This window comes from Lactuca serriola, chromosome 1 (assembly GCF_051521515.1).
Source record: "Lactuca serriola cultivar US96UC23 chromosome 1, Lser_US96UC23_V15, whole genome shotgun sequence".
NCBI lineage: Eukaryota > Viridiplantae > Streptophyta > Magnoliopsida > Asterales > Asteraceae > Lactuca > Lactuca serriola.
In genome coordinates this window covers 152,653,845-152,676,189 of record NC_136408.1, presented here as the reverse complement: position 1 = coordinate 152,676,189, position 22,345 = coordinate 152,653,845, and positions in this window count along the sequence as shown.

Sequence of the window (22,345 nt, the reverse complement as noted above, 5' to 3'; positions counted from 1 at the left end):
AGGGTTTGATGCTAGAACATTCCCCTGATACAGAGGCACTAGCCCCCATATGTACCTCTCGATATTCTTCCCCTCGGTGGGAACCATATTGGGGCAGAGGGCCACCAGCTCGCTGAATCGGGCAGTATAAGCGACCACGTTGGTGCCCTTCATCGTCAGGTTCCAAAGTTCCTGCTCCAGTTTCTGGATCTCGCCCCTCGGGCAGTATTCCTCAGTCATGAGGTCTTTCATTGTTTCCCAGCCTATGTCGTTGGCTACGACGAGAGTTAGTGCCTTGACATGGCCGTTCCACCATGTCAGGGCCTTTCCTTCAAAGGTGCATGCGGCGTACTTGACTTTACTCACCGCAGGGCATGAACAGATTTCGAAGACTGCTTCAGTCTTCTCGAGCCATTGCGAGAGGGCAATGACTCCGCCGGTGCCGTAAAAAGGCTTCGGTTTGCAATTTGTGAAATCCTTATAGGAGCACTCTCTCGAGCGCACAGGGGTTTCAACCGGGGTTGATTCCACAGGGGTTCCACCTCTACTGGCATCAGAAGAGTGATACTGAGCCATGGCAGTTACCACTGCTGCAGCTACGGCAGCATTCAGGGCTACAGTATCGATGACCGGAGGCGGAGGAGGTGGTGGTGCAGGATTATTCCTGGGAGATTTGCGAGGAGGCATCTTTCAGCTATAAGTTTATAAAGATAAGAAAAATGGTAAGAATCAATTTGTAAGCAACGTGAGAGTGACACATGGACTAACTAACCATAGCCCAACAGTTGAATGAGTGTTTGAAATCACAATAAGGAATATTAGTAGGAAAGCACAAGTGTATAGATTTTTCCCACAGATTAGATAGATTTCAATAATATTGGTATTACTGATGTAATAAGTTCAGGGAAAATCGACCTAACAGGAGGTCTTACATCATACCACATAGAAAAGTTTGATAGTTCTTAGATTCCTAATTAGAGTACAAAAGGTTAGGAATATTTTACAGACAAGTGCTACTTAGAGCACAGATGTTAAAGGCTATTCTTTAATCAAAAGACAGAGATGTACTAGACATCATCTAACGGCGATGAGAATTCCTCGGGCGAGCCCTGAGGTCGGACACTTGACGAAACACCTCTTGAAGGTGTCGATCCTGAGCCCTCTGACAAGCTCGAAGTTCCAAGATTTTAGCTCGTGAGGCAGCCAGCTGCTGCTGCAGGGTTTCATTGGTTCTCCGGGTCCGTTCCATGTCTTCTTCAAGACGGCGGATGCGGGCTGTGTTGACACCTGAGTTGGCATCAATCTCCATGACCCGGTCGATGGCTGCTCGACCTTGCTCGACATTACGAGCTATTCTACGGATAATGACAGGCAGAGCTCGGTCAGCAGAGCCACCATCGCTGATGTTGTAAAAGCTTCGGTCCCCAAAGTATGGTAAGGGTTGACCCTGTTCATCACTCCAGCGATTCAAGTTGTTTTCCCACAAGGGAGTAGGACCTGGAAAAGCTGGTCAAAGATTGTTGTTCGGGGTTTGACCTACGAGCGGTAGGTTGTTGACTTCAGGCTCGGAGTTGGATCCATCAGAAAAGCCTTCTGCGAGGTGATCATCCAAAGGGATTGGATGCTCATCTTCGGGCTCTTCATCGATCCACCCGGCATTGCCTTCATTTAGAAAGTACGGGTCGCCGAGATGGAATCCAGCCATTTAGATCTACGTGAGAAGAGAGGTATAAGAATATAGTATACGTGTAACTAGTAGTACAAAATACACCTATAGTATTTTAAGTTTAAGTTCTACTGATCTTCTTGTGGTATTGTTGGTAAGTTTTTAGACTTGTTAACCTATCACAACCATTCTAGGGCATATGCTAATCACTCCTAGGACCAGCATAGTTGATCAGGCTATGCCGTTCCCAGGACTGACCACACATCCCCGAGCTCACTTATGATATTTAACAATCGTATTACTTTTGTTCTTGTCATTGTGATACTGATTTTAGTATGAATGCAGACTAGTATACTTAATTAAATATTTTAATATTTAAAGTATAGACTCTTGGTCAGAGTGCTTTAATCCCTAACGGGTTTATAGTTTAGTATATCTTTTATGGGTTGATATACTTGACTCACTATAAACAATGCTCTGATACCAATCTGTCACGCCCCAAAACCAAGAACGGCGGAAACGTTCTGGGGCGGAGGACGTCATGTAAAGTATCACAACACAGTAAATGTAAATAGGCAAACAACGTCATCCATTGCATTAAATATATAATTTTAATACAAACGTGTTCTGTACAGTTTTAGACACAAAAAAAATATAAGGTAAATCAATATAATAATATGATAAGTCTTGAATGCGCTCAATCTTCTCAAAAGCTGGCATCGGTACCTGCCTACTGATGACCTGAGAATACAAGTTATTTTGAAAGAGTTTATCAGCATTAAGCTGATGAGTTCATAAGTATTTTAGTGTCAGTGTTTGTTATAAAAAACGCTGAACGTGTCTCAAGTATAAGTTCGTGAAATGTATGTAAGTGTTTGTAAAAGTTTGAATCTCTCAGGAAAAACCTATATTTTCTAATAAAGTAGCCTTCTACCAAGGCTTAACTGTTTTGTATGTTCGTTTGTTGTAAAAGTGTGTAATTTCCCAAGTGCAACTATCTTTTAACAAAATATAGTTTGTACATTAATTTTCAAGTGAGGTTATCACTAAAAATATGTAATGGGTAAATCATTGTAGTACTGTAGCTTAGTTTTATAGTAACTACTGCTGTACTAACTACCTTAAATCGGATTTATATTAAGGTAAAATGTGATAATTGCACCATGCTATCGACTGGTAACAACGACATACGAATGGTCGTAATAATGGAATGACGTTTGGCACCCGCAGACCTGCAGGTCCGGCTGTAGCTAGCAGCACGGTGTAGGATAGTCAATCCAGTATAGATCTATACACAAACTCAATGCTCTCCCTCCAAGAGAATTCTGGCTACAACTCGGGCCATGACTTTTAAGGCATGCTCCGATACAGTGGATCACAATTGTTAACGTATTAATGTAAGGGTAATATTTCTCGTTCTAGTGTAGTTGTATATGTTCTCTTCCTAGTATAGTTGTATATGTTCTCATAGTAATCTAATGTATAGACTCATGAATGAACTGACTCATTGATCTAACAGTTGTAATAGTATGATCCTGTGTTACCCCGATGGTAACTCACTAATGATGTGTCTAGTACGTATGAGTATGGAAGTACTTTTATGTCTATATTTGTATATTTGATATATAATTAATATTGAAACGACCTTCGGATGGTCACCCGAAATCCCACCAGACCACATCCAAATCGAGAAAAAGGAAATAGGGCGGATGGCCTTCCTAAGCCCTTTAAACATTATTTATACATCTATAGATATATGGGCATGCAATTTATAATATAAAAGCATAAATAAGTTTTTATAAGACATTTGAAACCTAAGTATTATTTTAAGAAAAGATCGACTTGATGTTAATCTGTAAAACAATTTGAAGGCATAGGTTTGATAAAACAGTTTAAGTATAAGGAACATTTGTTTGAATCATAGTTGTAAATAAGTTTGAAAGTAAAATGGTTTGTAAAACATTTTGAAGTAAAACAGTTTGATAGATAGTTTGAACTGTGATAAAATCATTGGTTTCCCTCGTTATTAATCACATGTGATTAATGCAATCACATGTGATTGAAGCAATAACTATAAGTATTTAACTTGTATTCCCCCCCATAAGTATTTAAAACATTTAAAATCATTTCAAAGGTTGATTAAAGGGGTATGAACTCACTTGAAAGTTTGAAGATAGCGAGATGGAAAACCGGGCAGAGTTTCGTCTTGGGAAACGGATTTTTCTCGGGATTCTCAGGAATCTCGGGAGTAAAATCGACCCTCGGGACTTGAGCAAAAAGACCAGAGCTTCGGGTTTGAATGGGCATGGAAATCGAGGCAAGATCGTGAGAGAAAGGAGAGAAATGCGGTGATTTTCCCAGAACCCTCGCATTTCTATTTATACGGGGTCTGAGAAGCCTCGGTACGCGGGGCGTACGCTTGTACGCAGCGCGTACGTGTACGTCATGCATGAGCGAGTCCTCGACTGCCTCGGCTTCGGATGGGACGAATCGGATAGGACGGGTCAGACGGGGCGGGTCGGATGGGGCGGGTCGGTAGCTTCGCATAGGGCGACGTGGACAATCCGAGGCCCTTGATTCGGGTACGCAGGGTTTACGAGGGTACGCGGGGCGTACTCCGGTCCTATCTGCTGACTCCCCTTCGGATATTACCAAGAATTTATATTTAAATTTATATTTATTTTAAATAAACTTCTAAAATTCATATCTCCTTCATACGAACTCCGTTTTCGACGTTCTTTATATCCACGCGTAGGTGAGACTAAAAAATACAACTTTCGTTTAGATTCCATTGGCAAATTATGAAATTATTTTTATTATTTATTTATTAAAATGACGTGATTAAGGAATTTCTTCAAAAATTCATAACTTCTTTATCCGACGTCCGTTTTGGACGTTCTTTTTATGTACGCTCACGGTTTGAGTTTATCTATAACTTTCATTTAGATACTTAAGGCTAAAAACTATTGTTTTGAAACTTCGTGTTTTTCGTTTAATCACTGTTGCTGGTTTTGCCGAGAATCTTCGGTTGGTCATAACTTCTTCGTTATAACTCGGATTTTAGGGTTCTTTATATGTACGAAAACCTTGATACGATTCCTACTACTTTATTTAACCCAAATAAGATTTTAGGAACGTTATATTTTGTCCTAGATTTGATTGGTTTTACATTACATTGTCTCGAAATATCGGGTTGTCACAACTTTTGCATATGAACTCCATTTTTGACGTTCTTCATATGCACGCGTACGTAATTTCGAGTAATAAAACTCTCTTTAAGACTTTAATAGCTAATTCTTAGTCTGTTTTAAATCCCACTTATTATAGAGATTTATAGTGTTCGGTTTATCATAACTTCTTCATGTGATGTCAGATTTAGACGTTCTCTCTATATTTAGAATCGTATGGACATATACTTTGAGTTGTATTATAATGAAAGTTCATATTTTTATTTGAACTTATCATGAACTACATAGTAATTTCATCACATTACTAATCACATTACATGATTTTTATAATCACTTGTGATTGTTATTGACCTATTTTGACTAGTGTTATATTCTCCCCCCGTTAGAACAATTTCATCCCAAAATTTATCTTGTGGATGGGATTTTGGCAAACAGTTGGGGGTATTTTACTTTCATCAGATCTTCACGTTCCCAAGTAAATTCAGTTCCTCGGACAGAGTTCCATCGAACTTTCACTATGGGAATATGACTCTGCTTTAATCGTTTGACTGCTCGATCCATGATCTCGACAGGTTCTTCTACAAAGTTGATTTTGGTATTGACTTTATCTCGTCGAGAGGTACAATAAGAGTGTCATCAGATATACATTATTTGACATTTGATATGTGAAAAACATCGTGTACATTACTAAACTGTTAAGGCAACTTGAGTTGGTATGCAACAGAACCAATTCTTGCTAGAATTTCAAAAGGTCCTATATACCGTGCATTTAATTTGACTCGTTTCCTAAATCAAATTTTGCCTTTCCAAGGAGAGCTTTCAACATTATTTTATCTCCAACTTGGAATTCTAAAGGCTTACGTCTTACGCCAGCATAGATCTTTTGACGATCACATGAAACCTTTAATCGATCCTTAATTTATATGATCTTTTTAGTTGTCTCATGGATTATTTATTTTCCAGTATGTAAGGTATCGCCTGTATGTTCTCTGGCAATTTGCGTATCTCCAACTTCTACCCAACATATTGGGGAACAACATTTTCTTCCATAAAGAGCCTCAAATGGTGCGGCCTTGATGCTCGTGTGATGACTATTGTTGTAGGAAAACTCAATTAAGGGTTAATGAGTATCCTATGCATTTCCAAAGTCAATAACACAGGCTCAGAGCATATCATCTAAAGTATAAATTGTTCTCTCACTTTGAACATCAGTCTGTGGATATAAGTTGTACTCATATCTAGACGTGTTCCTAAGGATTATTGTAGAGATCACCAAAATTGTGAAGTGAAAATACTATCTCCTTCAGAAATAATAGAATTTGGAACTCCATGCAATCTGACAATTTCCTTAGGATCAAATCTAGTCAGCGTCTCCATCTTGTCGTTCTCCTTAATTGGTAAGAAATGGGGGGACTTAGTCAATCTATTGACTATTACCCAAATAGTGTCGAGCCCAATAGGAGTTTTGGGTAACATAGTGATGAAGTCCACTGATATCTACTCCCATTTCGATTTAGGTATTTCCGATTGTTGAAGTAAACCTGAAGGCTTTTGATGTTCCTCTTTTACTCTAGAACAAGTTAAGCATTTGCTCACATAAGTAGCAATTTTAGCCTTCAGGTTTGGCCACCAATAATGTACTTTTAAGTCTAAGTACATTTTGTTAGAGCCTAGGTGTACGGAATATATGGACTTGTGGGCTTCTTCTAAGACCACGTCCCTGACTCCACCGAACTTAGGCATCCAAATTCGATTCATTAAGTGTCGTGTTCCATCATCCTTTTGTATAAGTTGATTTTCTATTCCTCGCAAAGAATCATTCTTGATGTTTTCTTCTTTCAGAGCTTCAATTTAAGCTTCTCTAATTTGTGCGACAAAGTTAGAATGGATAGTTATGGTTAATGCTCCTACCCGACGGGGTTGAATATACTCTTTCCGGCTTAAGGCATCTGCTACCACGTTTTCCTTTCCGGGATGATAACGAATATCACATTCGTAATCATTCAAAAATTCAAGCCATCTTCGTTGTCTCATATTAAGATCTCTTTGGTTGAAGATGTGTTGGAGACTCTTGTGGTCGGTAAAAATAATACACTTAGTACCGTATAAGTAATGTCTCCAGATTTTTAGTGCAAAAACTACAACTCCTAATTTAAGATCATGGGTAGTGTAATTATTCTCATACACCTTAAGTTGTGGTGATGTGTAGGCGATAACCTTTCCTCTTTGCATCAACACACATCCCAATCCTTGATTTCATGCGTCACAGTATACGGCAAAATCTTCTGTCCCCTCTGGAAGGGATATGATTGGTGCACTAGAAAACATTTTCTTCAGTTTCTGAAAAACAACTTCTTGTTTGTCTTCCCAGTTGTACTTCGTATCCATCTGGGTTAGTGTTGTAAGTGGCTAGTATGTTTTGGAGAATTCTCTATGAATCTGTTGTAATAGCCAGCAAGTCTTAGGAATTGACACACTTATGTTGGCGTCTTTGGTGCTTCCCAATTCCTGATTGCTTCAACCTTAGATGGGTCAACATGAATTCCTTTGTTCCTAATTACATGACCTAAAAATTGTACTTCTCAAATCCAAAACTCACAATTGGAAAACTTGGCATACAAATTTTCTTTTCTTAGTAGTTCCAAGATTATTTGCAAGTGTTGACCACGTTCTTACTTGGTTCGTGAATATATCAATATATCATCGATAAATACGATAAAAAATTTATCGAAGTATGGTTTGCAGATGCGATTCATGAGATCCATAAACATTGCTGGGGCCTTGGTTAATCCAATAGACATAACTAAGAACTCATAATGACCATAACGAGTGCTAAATGTTGTTTTTGGAATGTCCTCTTCTTGTACTCAGTGTTGATGGTATCCTGATCTAAGATCTATCTTTGAGTAGTAGCTGGATCCTTGCAGTTGATCAAATAGATCATCAATTCTTGGAAGTGTATAACGATTCTTGATCGTTAGCTTGTTCAGCTCCTGATAATTAATACACATTCGAAAGGATTTGTCCTTCTTCTTGACAAACAAGATTGGTGCTCCCCAAGGTGAAAAACTTGGACTAATAAACCTTTTGTCAAGAAGTTCTTTTAGTTGGCTAGATAATTATTGCATTTTGGATGGAGCCAACCGATAAGGTGTCACACCCCCGAATCGCCAGAAATAACAGTGGAAACGTCCGGGGGCGTGTGATGTCATGCGTAGTATCACAACAGTTGTACCATAGTAAGCATAGTAAACACAACCACACATTGAATACATACATGAAAAAGGTTTTACATTGTTTTAGTACATAGTTTTATACATATCAACGTAAACTGAGAATACAAGTAGTTTGAAAGAAAATCAGCATAAAGCTGGTGAGTTCATAAGCATTTAGTTTTGGTGGAAAATGTTTCCTTGATCCTTTTGAAAAGTGTTCCTTTAATAAAATCCTATATTTTCTTATGAAAGGTGTTTGAATATCTGTTAGTTATTTTGTTAAACAATTCGTTTATGGAAAGTTGAGTTATCCCGAGAAAATCCTATATTTTCCTTAAAAGTTGATGGTTGGTTATATGTTCTAGTCTGAGGTGTAAAAGTATCTACCATATTTATATCGTTAGACGTGGTTTCCTTGAAAAACCCTTGTTTACTCCCTAAGAGGTGTATTAGCCTTATTACATAAATAAAACTAATAAATACAAGGTGAACTAAATCCTAAGAGTGTTATTAATACCTTCTAGTAATCTAATAATTTATTACTTTGCGGTTAGTTTGCTTGTTTCATTATTACAAAAGTAAATCACTGTTATCTAAAATGCGAGTGTCATGTCACACCCCGAAAACCCAAGGTAGAAACATTTCTGGGGCGGACTCCACGTTGAGTATCAAATCCAATGTACATAGTAAGCGAAGTAAACAACCATTACGTTACATATATAGATTTTAAATTTGTTTTAAGGAAAAAAGTATTACAAGTGTGATACATATGTATATATATGGACAAAAGTAAGACGTGTCTTATACGCACTCCGTCTTCGTCAAAAGGATCATCGGTTACCTGTCTAATGCGGACCTGAGAATACAAGCAGTTTGAAAATTAGCATAAAGCTGGTGAGTTCATAAGCGGTTTTTGTTTTCTGAAAATGTACAAGTCCCCTTTCAGTTTCTGGAAAAGTTACGAACCAAGAAAATCCCATATTTTCATAAAAGTTGGTTATCAAATCCAAATTGTAATGTAAAAGATGTACACTGAAAACATGGTTACCCTTGTGAATTGTAAAGTTTAGTTATCTGGTTTGTTACACGAATCTGGTTATGTACAAATGTTATCCCAGGAAAATTCCATGTTTTCCTGAAAGTTGGTTACCAACCTGTAAAGTGAAAGATATATATCGAAAACCTGGTTGTTCTTGGGAAATGAATTAGTTTTAACACGTATATAAAACTAATATGTACAAGTAAACTAATTACTTTATTCATTATTACTATCAAGTAAATCTTTGTTGTTCAAATTGCGAGTTCCATAACCATACGATAGACTAGATATGGCAATAAGTAGTCGACATCACCTTATGACTTTCGTCACCCTTGAACCTTTCGGTTCGGCTGTAGCTACCAACCAAGTGTGGGATAGTCAGCCCCGTATAGATCTATACACTCAAGTCACGCTCCCTATCTAAGAGATGCTGGTTACGGGTGTGGTCCTCCACTCACGTATCTATGTGGAGTGTTCTCCGAGGACGTGTCTCCAATTTATAGGACTAACAAATTTACTAGTAATAATACAGAAAGATACTGTTACAAAAAATGATCATCCACTCGCGTATCTCCATGGAGTGCTACTGAGGACAAAACAGTGTACTAAGTTTCATGTTCAAAGATCAAATGTTATGCTTTTAACTGATAAAATGTGGAAAACCATTTGTGAAAATATAAAATACAACATTTTATAACGTTTTTCACAAATACTACGATAATGTGTTCTGCAAGTGCAAACTGTTACCAGGTATGATTATCAGTGTTAAAAGCATATGTAATATGAAACACAACACATGTAAAAAAAAGTTTTGAGTACAAGTATTCCTTGTACTTTGCTTGTATTCTCCCCTGAAAACAGTGGAAAACATTGAAAAAGGGTAGGGGTATGAACTTACCATACGAGAAAACATGACGGTTTGGATGCTAAGTATCGGTTCGAGGCTTGATAAGGCGCGAGGTTCCTATGTAATATGAAGTGGTATACAAATGTATCTAATTAAACTTTAAATCACTAATTAGATATGATTATACACTCCAATACAAGAAAACACTTCAAATCAAGTGTTTGGAGTGACCCGGGTGACATCTACGGACGTATAGGGCTCGGATAATGTGTTTTCTCTTCAAGAGTAAACTCCATAGGGAGTTTACAACCCTAAGACCAACTCCACATGAGTTCACGGCCGTGAACTCATGGATGAAGGGTTTTATGGTGTCAAATGGTCAAATAACACTTGGTAAAAATTGCTATGATTTAATCTAAGGCTTAGGAATGCATTAAACCACCAAAGGTATTACCAAATGGAGTTTACGGCTGTAAACTAGGAGTTTACGGCCGTAAGCTCCTATATATCCATTCCTTTCATGATTTGATTCCCAAGATCAATCACATGTGATTCAAACTAATTTTACAAGCCTTAGAATGAATTTTGGGCATCATTTGACTAATGTATATGAGTTTACGGCCCAGGAACCCATTCTTGGGGGGTTTATGGCCTTGAACTCTCAAAGGGATGCTTTTTATCATGTTTAAGGCCCCTAAATCGATTGTGGTTGATTCTAGAATTTAATCCAAGGCTATTGGTGTGTTTAAGTGGCATTTAAACACTCAAATTTGAGTTTACTCCCCATGAAGATGACTTTACGGCCCAAGCATGTTCTTGGGCAATAACCTCATGTTTACTCCTCAGAAATGATGTTCAAGGTGTTCTAAGTCCGATTTGATAAGCCATTAAGTCATATATAAGTCCCAAAGGTGATTTGGAAGGGTTTTAAGGCTCAAAAACCCTCTTTATGTGTGTTTACGGCACAAGCATATTCTAGGGCCGTAAACTCATGAATATGGTCCTAAATCATAGTTTGAACTCGCATTTGGAAGCTGAAAAGGTTGAACAACAAGTTAGGGTGATTACCTTGATGTTTTGGAGCTTGAAATTGGATGATTTTTGGACCTTAAGTTGGACTAAGGAGATAGGTTAGAGAGAGTGTAGTGAGAGAGTGAAAAACCTTCAAATGGAAGGTAAATCCACTTTTAATATGTTCCAAGTTCGGAACACGGTGGAATTCTACTCGATACCAACGTTAGACTTGGCTTTTGGTCGCACCCGATTAAGTTGCCGTAACCCGATATGGTCGATTCTAAAATTTTTCTAATTCATAATTTGGAATATTATCTTACGTTATTAACGTGTTTGAGCACCCATTAAGTCATAAAAGGAAATCTCAAATTTATAAATTAATCTAATAACATAACAGAAACGAATTTAAAAACGACGAGTTTATTAACGGAACAGGTTACAATAACGGAAAGAATTTCGGGTTGTCACATTATCCCCCCGTTAGAGGGAATTTCGTCCCGAAATTTAGAATGAAGATACAAAGCATGGATCTAGAAATAGATGCGGGTACTTTTGTTTCATCAAGTCTTCAGGCTCCCAAGTTAATTCCGGCCCCCGCTTGGCATTCCAGCGAACCTTCGTTATCGGGATGCGACTTTGTTTCGTGCGTTTGATCTCTCGATCCATGATTTCGATTGATTCCTCCATGAAGTTCAAGTTTTCGTTGATCTCGATCTCGTCTAAGGGAATCACTAGGGTTTCATCGGTAAGCACTTTTTAATATTTGAGACGTGAAAGACGGGATGAATGTTGCTGAGTTCATGGGGTAATCGGAGTTTATAGGCTACCAGACCGATCCTGGCGAGGATCTCGAAGGGTCCAATGTACCTCGGATTAAGTTTCCTATGCCTTCCGAAGCGTACCATGCCTTTCCAGGGCGAGACCTTCAACAGGACACGGTCTCCAACCTGGAACTCCAGAGGTTTCCGCCGGTTATCAGCGTAACTCTTTCGGCGATATCGTGAAGCTTTCAATCGTTCTTGGATTTGGATGATCTTTTTGGTGGTTTCGCGAATGATTTTAGGACTAGTGAGAGCACTGTTAGGGAATCGACTCTTGGCTAGTTGCGTGTCCCCTACCTCGGCCCAGCACAGAGGGGATCTGCACTTGCGACCATAGAGGGCTTCAAACGGGGCAGCCTTGATACTAGCGTGGTAACTGTTGTTGTACGAGAACTCGATCAAAGGCAAATGTGTGTCCCACGACTTGCCGAAATCGATGACACATGCTCTAAGCATGTCTTCCAGGGTTTGGATGGTTCTCTCACTCTGTCCATTGGTCTGAGGATGATAGGTCGTACTCATGTCTAGCCTAGTTCCAAGAGCTTTCTGAAGGGACTGCCAAAACCTTGAGGTAAACATGCTATCTCGGTCGGAGATAATGGACACATGTACACCTTGCAGTCAGACTACCTCTTGGATGTAGATTCGCGCAAGTCTTTCCATCTTGAATAATTCTTTGATCGGGATGAAGTGAGAAGATTTTGTCAAACGATCGAAAATTACCCAAATGGTGTCGTACCCACTCGGACACTTGGGTAATTTGGTGATGAAGTCCATGGTAATCATTTCCCATTTCCACTCGGGTATTTCGGGTTGCTGGAGCAGACCCGAGGGTTTCTGGTACTCAACTTTCACCTTGGCGCAAGTCAGACACTTGCCCACAAATGTAGCGATCTCAGCTTTCATGTTGGGCCACCAGTATTGTCTCTTGAGGTCTAAGTACATCTTGTCCGAACCTGGGTGGACAGAGTATCTAGTCTTGTGTGCTTCCTCCATGACAATCTCTCTGAATCCTCCGAACCTTGGGATCCAGATTCGGTCCATGAAACAATAGACTCTGTCACCTCTGATCTCAAGTTTCTTATCCATTCCTCTCAAGGCCTCGCTTGACACGATCTCAGGTTTAAGGGCTTCTAATTGGGCCTCTCAGATTTGCATGGATAGATGAGAATGGATAGTCATCATCAGGGTCTTCACTTTCTGGCTTGAACTATCCTTTCAGCTAAGGGCATCTGCTACCACATTGGCCTTGCCGGGATGGTACCGGATTTCACACTCATAGTCGCTGAGTAGTTCTACCCATCGCCGTTGTCTCATGTTTAAGTCTTTCTGATCAAAGATGTGTTGCAGGCTCTTATGGTCAGTGAAGATCGTACACATGGTTCCATAAAGATAATGTCTCCAAATCTTCAGTGCATAGACTACGGCTCCTAGTTCCAAGTCATGAGTGGTATAGTTGACCTCGTGTTCCTTCAGCTGTCTTGAGGCATATGCAATCACCTTTCCACTTTGCATAAGCACACAGCCTAAGCCCTGGTTAGACGCATCACAATAAACAACGAAGTCCTCTGTTCTTTGGGTGCAATGATAGGACCGGTGCGCTACACAAATCTCGCTTTAATCTTTGAAATGCATTTTCTTGCTTTTCACTCCAACAAAAGGGTACACCTTTCTGTGTCAGAGTGGTTAAAGGTTTGGCGATTCTGGAAACATTTTGGATAAATCTCCGATAATAACGGGCAAGACCCAAGAATTGACGAATTTTTGTAGGTGTCTTCGGTGCCGACCAATTCTCTATCATTTTTATCTTGGATGGATCCACATGAATACCCTCCTCACTTACCACGTGACCGAGGAAAGTTACATTCCGAATCCAGAATTCACACTTGGAAAATTTCGCGTACAGTTTTTCGGATCTAAGGGTTTCCAACACTGACCTCAAGTGTTGCTTGTGATCGTCTTCGCTTCTGGAGTAGACAAGTATGTCGTCAATGAACACAATGACGAACTTGTCTAAGAAGGGACGACACACCTGGTTCATCAGGTCCATGAGCACTGCCGGTGCGTTGGTTAGACCGAAGGGCATCACTACGAACTCGTAGTGTCCATACCGAGTCCTGAAAGCTATTTTCGAAACATCACTCTCATGAACTCGTAGCTGATGGTATCCTGAACGAAGGTCTATCTTTGAGAAGTAGTTGGCTGCTTGAAGTTGGTTGAATAGGTCATCTATTCGTGGAAGAGGATATCGTTTCTTGACGGTCAACTTATTCAACTCACGGTAGTCGATACACATCCGGAAGGATCCATCTTTCTTTTTCACAAACAAAACCGGAGCTCCCCAGGGTGAGGAACTCGGTCTGCTGAACCCTTTACTGAGTAACTTGTTAAGTTGGCTGGATAACTCCTGCATTTCTGCTGGAGCTAAGTGATATGGAGACCTGGCTATGGGGGTAGCTCTAGGAATTAGGTCGATGCGAAATTCAACTTGACGTTCAGGAGGAATTCCTGGGAGCTCTTCGGGAAAGACATCAGGAAAGTTGTAGACTTCGGGGATGCTCGCGAGGTCTTTAACTTCCTATTTCTCGTTGATTACATGGGCTAGGAATGCTTGGCATTCCATTCGCAAGAGTTTCTGAGCTTTGATGCAGAAATGATGCAAAGATTGGAGCTGAGTTTATCGCCATGGATTATGAGAGTTTGACCCGCAGGGAGACTGAGACGGATGGCTTTTTCGTAGCAAAGGATATCAGCATGATTGGGACTCAACCAATCCATGCCAATGATAACATCAAAACTCTTTATGGAAACTGCCATAAGATCGACGGGAAATGAATGATCGTTCAAGGTAAGAGTGTAACCTATGAATACATAGCTATCACTCTCTTTCTCACCGTTAGCCATCTCGATGGTAAACGTCTCGGTTAATGGTTGGCGATTAGGTTTAAGGTTATGCTTGAACAAATGACTAACAAAACTTCTTTCGGCACCCGAATCTAAAAGAATACTAGCATAAGAGTTGTCGAGAATGAACATACCCGAAACAACGGTGGGATCGGCGACTGCCTCCTCCCGTCCCATGGCTAGGAATCTCCCAGTGTTATCAGCTGTCGTCTTCTTGGGGCAGTTCCTCTTAAAATGCCTGACTTCACCACAATTGTAGCTAGCTTGACCAACACCTGCTCCAGAAGATTGATTCGCGGATTGGGCTGGCGCTTTGCAAAATCAGACTGTGTGCCCCTTTTTACCACAGTTGGTACATGATAGCTCACGGCAGGGGCCAGGGTTGTGGTGGTATTTGCACTTTTTACACCGGGGAAGGTTACCAGCATACCTACTAGTAGGTGTTTGAGTTGTAGGTCCCACAACAGAAGCAACAGCAACGGGGGAAGTAGCAGCATGGACTGCTACTGTCTGTTGTTTCTTTGAAGATCCTGGAGAAGGTTGACCTTTCTTCTTTTTCCAAAACTTCCTCTTCTCACCACTCCTCTTGGTCGGTTCAGGGGTGGCGGTTGTTTCCTCAACATCATCAGTGTGGTCAATCAGGGTCTGGGCTAAACTTTTGGCACTGTCATGTGTATCCGGCCTCGCAGATAAGACATTTCCTTTGGTCGGTTGGGTCAACCCCCAAATAAATCTCTCTATCTTCATACTCTCCGGGTTAACCAATCCCGGACAGAGCAACGCCAGATAATTAAATCTCGAGGTGTATACGGCAATATCGGAACCCTTCATCTTCAGGTTCTAGAGCTCGTGCTCTAACTTCTGTATTTCGCCCCGAGGGTAGTACTCAGCTAGAAGGAGTTCTTTCATGGCTTCCTAACCCATGGCATTGGCTACAGGTAGGGTTAGGGATTTGACTCAGCCGTTCCACCAATTCAGGGCTTTATCGATAAAGGTACAAGCTGCGAACTTTACTTTGTCAGATTCCGATTAGGCACAGATTTCAAAGATAGATTCAATTTTCTCGAACCATCTAGTGAGGGAAATGAAACCTCCAGTGCCATCAAACGGTGTGGGTTTTGCGTTCATGAAATCTTTATAGGAACCCTCCTTTCGGTGTCCCTGGCTACCTTCCTGGTTTTGAGGCTGGGGACCACCTCCTGAACCACCGGGGTTCATTTGTGACATGGCGGCTGTCACTGCGGCAGTAACAGCTGCCTGAAGCGTTACAAGATGAATTTGAGGAGGAGGTGGTGGCGGAGGGTTGTTGGTCTTTATGCTTGGTCTCTTTCTTGGAGGCATCTTGATCTAATAAGATCAGGAAAGAGAGGATAATAAGTCCTCCAAATTGAATCAAGAGATATGACAGTTATATATATTCAGAATAAGCGATAAAACAGGAAAGAGTTATCAAAGCAGACAATTTATCGCTAGAGGAATGTTCAAGGAGCAACTGTTGGATTAGTGTCTAAGTCCATAACTATTTTGGTATATACTTGACCCGATGGTGCATGGTCCTTTTGGGTTGCCTTCACCAAAGCAACTTGATAGGATGAATTATGGAGAGAAAGGATTAAATATGATTTATTAATCTATTATGGGAATAATATATTAAAGGAGAAATCATATTGTTTAATTAATATTAGTCAAGAATTAATAAGAATTAAGCTTGTGGCTAAAAGAGATTAATTAAACTTAAGGGACTGGAATTGTAATTATAAGATAATTACAATTTGGGCTATGGATTGCCTTATATTAAGGAGTGGACGAATTCTATGGGGAAACCCATTAGAAATCGTCCAAGGCCTTTAAGGAAAGGAGTCCATGGGTTGCTTAGGGCTTAAACATCCAAATTAGGGTTTCCTTGTTAGATAACCCTAATAGCCTCACTATATATAGAACCCTTAAGGCTCAAAAACGTGGGGAACTTCTCCTCTAGGGTTAGAACACGTTTTGGGAAGCCTCCATCCTCTCTCCTCCTCATCCTCTTGCTCTTGGTGTTTGTGAACCATTAGAGGAGTGACATTTGCGACTCTAAGCTTTCTAAAGTCAATACAAGGAGGATTTGAGATTGTTATTGCTACATAACAATCAAGGTATGATCTAAACCCTTATTTATATGTAATATTGATTATCATATGCTAGATCTAGCGTTTATAGTCTTCGATAAATTCCATGTACAATAGAGAAACCCAGATCCAAGCATTAGGGTTTGTATGAGCATATAGGATGTTCTTATGACCAAAACCCATTAGTGGTATCAGAGCCTAGAATTGTTTCTATTGTATTGATGCATTGTATGTTGGAAAAATTCTATTTTTGTGGTTTTGCATGATGGACTCGGCGAGTCCCACTGTGGACATGGCGAGTTGCCCCTACTCGGCGAGTCCATGGGGGTACTCGGCGAGTTCGAGCGTCAAATGGAGCTATTTTCGGGATTTCTTGTTGTTTATGCTTGAGATACTTGCCTTTATCATATTAGATCAATATAAATCCTATTTTATGATATATATGACTATATTCTTGATCTAATTGAAGATATTTATCAATTAATAAAATATTTGTTTCCTTATGTGATAATTGATTAATTATTTTGATTAAATTGGTAAATTGTTTTGCAAGAAATCATTTAATAAATCAAATATGGATAATTATGTGATTAAATGTTAATTAAGATTATTTGTTATTTGATCCTTGTGTTATGAAAAGTTTCATATTTTCCCCTTTAGGTTTTATAGTTTAAATTTGAACTCAAAAGTTTTGTTGTTTTCAAATTTAAATAGTTGAAACCCTAATGTTTTGAAAAAAGGTTTCAAAACTTGCCCTCAAGTTTTGGAATTTAAATTTTGATTAATAGTTTAATTTTGATGTATATTTAAATTCTAAACCCTAATGTTTTGAAATGCTTCAAAACTTGTCCTCAAGTTTTGGAATTTAAAAGTTGATTAAAAGTTTAATTAGGATTGTTAAATTCTAAAACCCTAGTATTGTTTTGAAAAGTTCCAATCACACCCTTATGTTTTTATTAATTAATTAAAGTGTATAATTATTAAATTAGACCACCTAGTATTTAAAAAGTGTAAAATAGACCCTATACTATATATATATCATTAAAAGTCTAATATTATATATGTATGAGTAAAGTGTCAAGTCTTACCATTAGTAGACCTCATTCATGAAGCTGGTCTATAAGGGGTGTTTAAGGAAAATTGCCTATAAAATGGTGATTGAATGGGTATCCACTCTTACCCACCGCACTCTTGACTAGTGGAGGGTCGTTAGCCGAACAGGTAGGATAGGACAAAAAACCTTCCATTATAAGTATAATGAAGTACGAAAGTAACTAAACGCTTTCATAAAATTCCCAATCTTAGTTATTTTTGGCAAAAGTGAATTGATGCAATTCCATGAAATTACACTTTGTGCCCTTGCGAAGACATTAGTGGAGCGTGTGTGGTTTACCAGCACACTAAATGGTTCTAAGCAAAGGTAGCAAAGGGTGACTCAATGTTTGTCATAGTTCGGTGGAGTGTGTGTGGTTTACCGGCACAACGAATAGGTGACTGTAACATATGAGGGCACCATGTAAGTTTGCATAGTTATTCACACCCGCTTTGTGATCCTCGGCATCCCAGTCACAAACAAGAGGGGCATATCGAGATTTAAACATGCCATTGAAATGTTCAATGAATCTCAAAGGATCTAGGAGATTTCATAGATTTAAAACTTAAATTTTTTTTCGTTTTTCGTGGTGGAAATTAGTGAATCGTCATTCACTTACCTTCAAATATTCTGCAACTAGATTACGGCATCCCTTTTCTAGGTTGTTGCATATTGTGTTGGATCCTAGCCTTAGTATCTCATTTGGGTGATTTATTAAGGACTCTATCAATCAACTAACTTGAATTCGTTTTCTCCAGTTTTGTAGATGTCAAAGTACGACAACTATGGTCTTCCCAACTCCCGTGGAACAAGCATTCCGCATGAAGATGATATTCCACGATTCGATCAAGGAACAAGAAATCATGCTTCTCTTCCTCCACCTCCTCCCATTATTCTCCTAACCCACAAGTTTGAAGGCTTGAAAAGTTCAAGCTCACTCAAGCCCTTTAGGCAAGTAAACATAAAGAAGGAAAGTCGGTGTGTGCACACATTGTGACAACCCGAAATTTCTGTTCTAAATCAAACCACTTCAATCCAATAATAGTAGAGCAGCTGCAGTAAAATTTCAGACTTATGGAATAAGTTTGGCAATTTTAGGGTTTTACACCTAAGGAGTTATTAGGAGAGTGGATGCACTAGGATTTTGCGCAACACTGTAATTCCATTACTCTAGGTCATTAGAATCCATTCCGAGAATAGAAATATTTTCTGCCAAAAATCTCAGGACTATAAATAGAATTCTGAACCAAATTGGTTCATTATTTGATTTCCAATTAGAGAAAAGCCAAATACTCTCTCACGGATCTTCGGGTTTTCATCCTAGATTGTGAGTCTACTTTCATAGATGTGTTTTAATACTTGTTATATGCTTAATAACATTATTTACGTGTCCAAAGTACAAGATCCGGGAGTTTACCGCCCAAGAATGTTCTTGGGGAGTAAACTCCAAAATCAAGCCTAAAGGCCACCTAGTCCCATTTCCGTGTTAGGCATCTAACTAAGGACTTTATGAATGATCATTAGAGACTAGAAGCAAATCAAAACCAAGTAGTTTTAGGAGTTTACGGCCAAGGAACCACCTCTTGGGCCGTAAACTCCAAGTAAAGGGCACAAATGAGTGCCTAGTGATCCTTTAGCCTTAGAACAAGAACCTAGAAGCCTTAAACTCATATCTTAGACCAACAAAACAATTAGAAACCAACTTTGGAAGGGAGTTTACAGCCAAGATGCTCCTTAGGCCGTAAACTCCAAGATTTAGGGCCAAAATCCCTTCAAACTCTTCCTAAGGCTTAGTCTTCATTTTTGGCAAGTACCTTAATGTGTTTAGGACCTAGAAAACTCATGAAAACCATAATTGTTGAAGAGTTTACGGCCAAGAGTATTTCTTGGGCCATAAACTCCTTTAAAGGGGTCAAAGGACACCCTAGACACTTCCTTAGGCCAAGAGACTTTTAGGGCAAGTACCTAGTTGAGTTTTGGACTAGTTAAAATTCTTAGAACCTCTTGTGTGAGGGAGTTTATGGCCCAAAAAGTTCTATGGCCATAAACTCCATCAAATGGTTCCATTTAATGCCATAAACCTTCCTTAAGCCAAGTGTTGAAGCCTAGACTTGTTCCTAGAAATGTTAGGGACTTGAAAGGACAATAAGAACCCTCCCAAGGGAGTTTACGACCGTAAACTCCAAGGGAAAAGGGTCTTTGGGCCGTAAACTCCCCTTAGGAGTCAATATGGTACCTTAAACTCTTGTTAAGCCTAGAAACAATTCCCCTCTAAGGTTGTAGTACTTCTATGCACCATTTCATGACTTGGTTGAGAGTTTACGGCCAGGAGCTTACTTCCCTGGGCCGTAAACTCCAATGAATATGGTCTTTTGACCTTAAACTTCCATTAGGGGCATTGCACTTCTTTGTTGCAACCCATTAGCCTCCTAGCACTTGACCAAAAGTGTTGTCCTCGTGCTTAAATGTTATACTTGTATAGTTAGTGATTAAATCTCTAATTATTTATATACATATGTCTTCATATGTAATTAGGATCATTGTGTGTGTCTAAGTCATCACTTGACACCAAGCACTTGTCCGATCCTTCCGTACGATAACAGTCCGTTCAATTCCAGTCACATACTGCAGGTGAGTTCATACCCCTTAACTAATGTTTTAAACTATTTTAAATGTTTTATGGGGGGATACAAGTAGAATCATGCTACTTTTTATGTCAATCACATGTGATTAGTAAGTAGGATTATATTACTTATTACATCAATCACATGTGATTAATATACATCATTCAAAAGATTTGGCTACTCATTAGCCGTTTTACCAAACAGTTTCCTTCAAATGATTTTTATAAACATTTTATATGTTTTCAAACTACTTATTACACTGTACTTCTTACTCTGTTTATCATATTTCAAACTTATTTACAACTGTGTTTCAAACAAATGTTCCTTGTACTTATATTGTTTTATCAAACTTATGTCTTCAAATTGTTTTATAGATTGACATCAAGTCGATCTTTCCTTAAACTAATATTTCTGTTTCAAATGTTTTACCAAACTTATTTACGCTTTTATATTATAAATTGCATGCCTCTATATGTATAGTTATATAAGAAATGTTTAAAAGACTTAGGAAGACTATCCACCCTATTTCCTTTTCGCGCCTTGAGATGTGGTCTGGTGGGACATTGGGTATTCGTCCGAAAGTCGTTTAAAGATTTGTTATATATCATGTGTACATATATAGTCATAAAAGGTCCTTCCAATTCATCCTATGCCCTTGGGTAGCAAGGGTATACATCCACGTCCATACGTACCACTTAGATTACTAGTAAGCTACCATATGGGTAGTTCAGGAAGATACTAGAACCATTACTAGAACGCGATATCATACAATGAGTCAGTTCATTCATGAGTCAATACTTTCTAGAACATTACTGTACATTACATATACATTTATACTAGAACGCTTACATTACTATACTTGCTAGAACGCTTACATTACTATACTTGCTAGAACGCTTAAATTACTATACTTGCTAGACAGTCCATTACATTACAGCTAGAACAACACATTACATTATATATACGAGAATACGTTAATTACTGTGATTTAAATCGGAGCATGACTTAACACCTCATGACTTGAGTTGCGGCCAGAGTCTCTTGAAGGGGGAGCGTTGAGTTTGCGTATAGATTCTATAAAGGACTGACTATCCTACGCCTTGCTGCTAGCTACAGCGGGACCTGCAGGTCTGCGGGTGCCAAACGTCATACATTGATTTCGACCATTCTTATGTCGATGTAATTAGTCCATAGTATGAGTTTGTGTATAGATCTATACTGGATTGACCATCCTACACCTTACTGCCAGCTACAGTGGGATCTGCAGATCTGCGGGTGCCAAACGTCATTCCGTTATTACGACCATTCGTATGTCGTTGTTACAGTCGATAGTATGGCGCAATTTATCAAATAGTGCCTTTGCCCAAAATCCAGCCTGAGGTAGTTAGTACGGTAGTAGTCCTTTTAGAGCTACGTTTAGTACTACGTTAATTTTTCCAGTACATATTTTTAGTGATAACCTTACTTAAACGTAAATATACAAACTATATTTTTGGATAATGATAGTTATACTTTGGAAAAATACATACTCTTACAAGAGACACACACAAAACAGTTAAGTCTTGGTAGAAGACTCCTTTTGTTACTAATAGGAATCATAGGGATTTCTAGGGCTTTTCAAACATTTACAGTTGAGCTACAAACATTTTCATACTTATACGAGCTTTCTTTCAAAGCAATGTCAAGTCTTAAAAATTATAAGTTTTTACAAATTAAGACACATTAATACTTATGATCTCACCAGCTTTATAGCTGATACTCGCTTTCAAAATTACTTGTATCCTCAGGTCATCATAGACAGGTACCGATGCAAGGAGAAAGGAAGATGGAGCTTATTCAAGACTTAT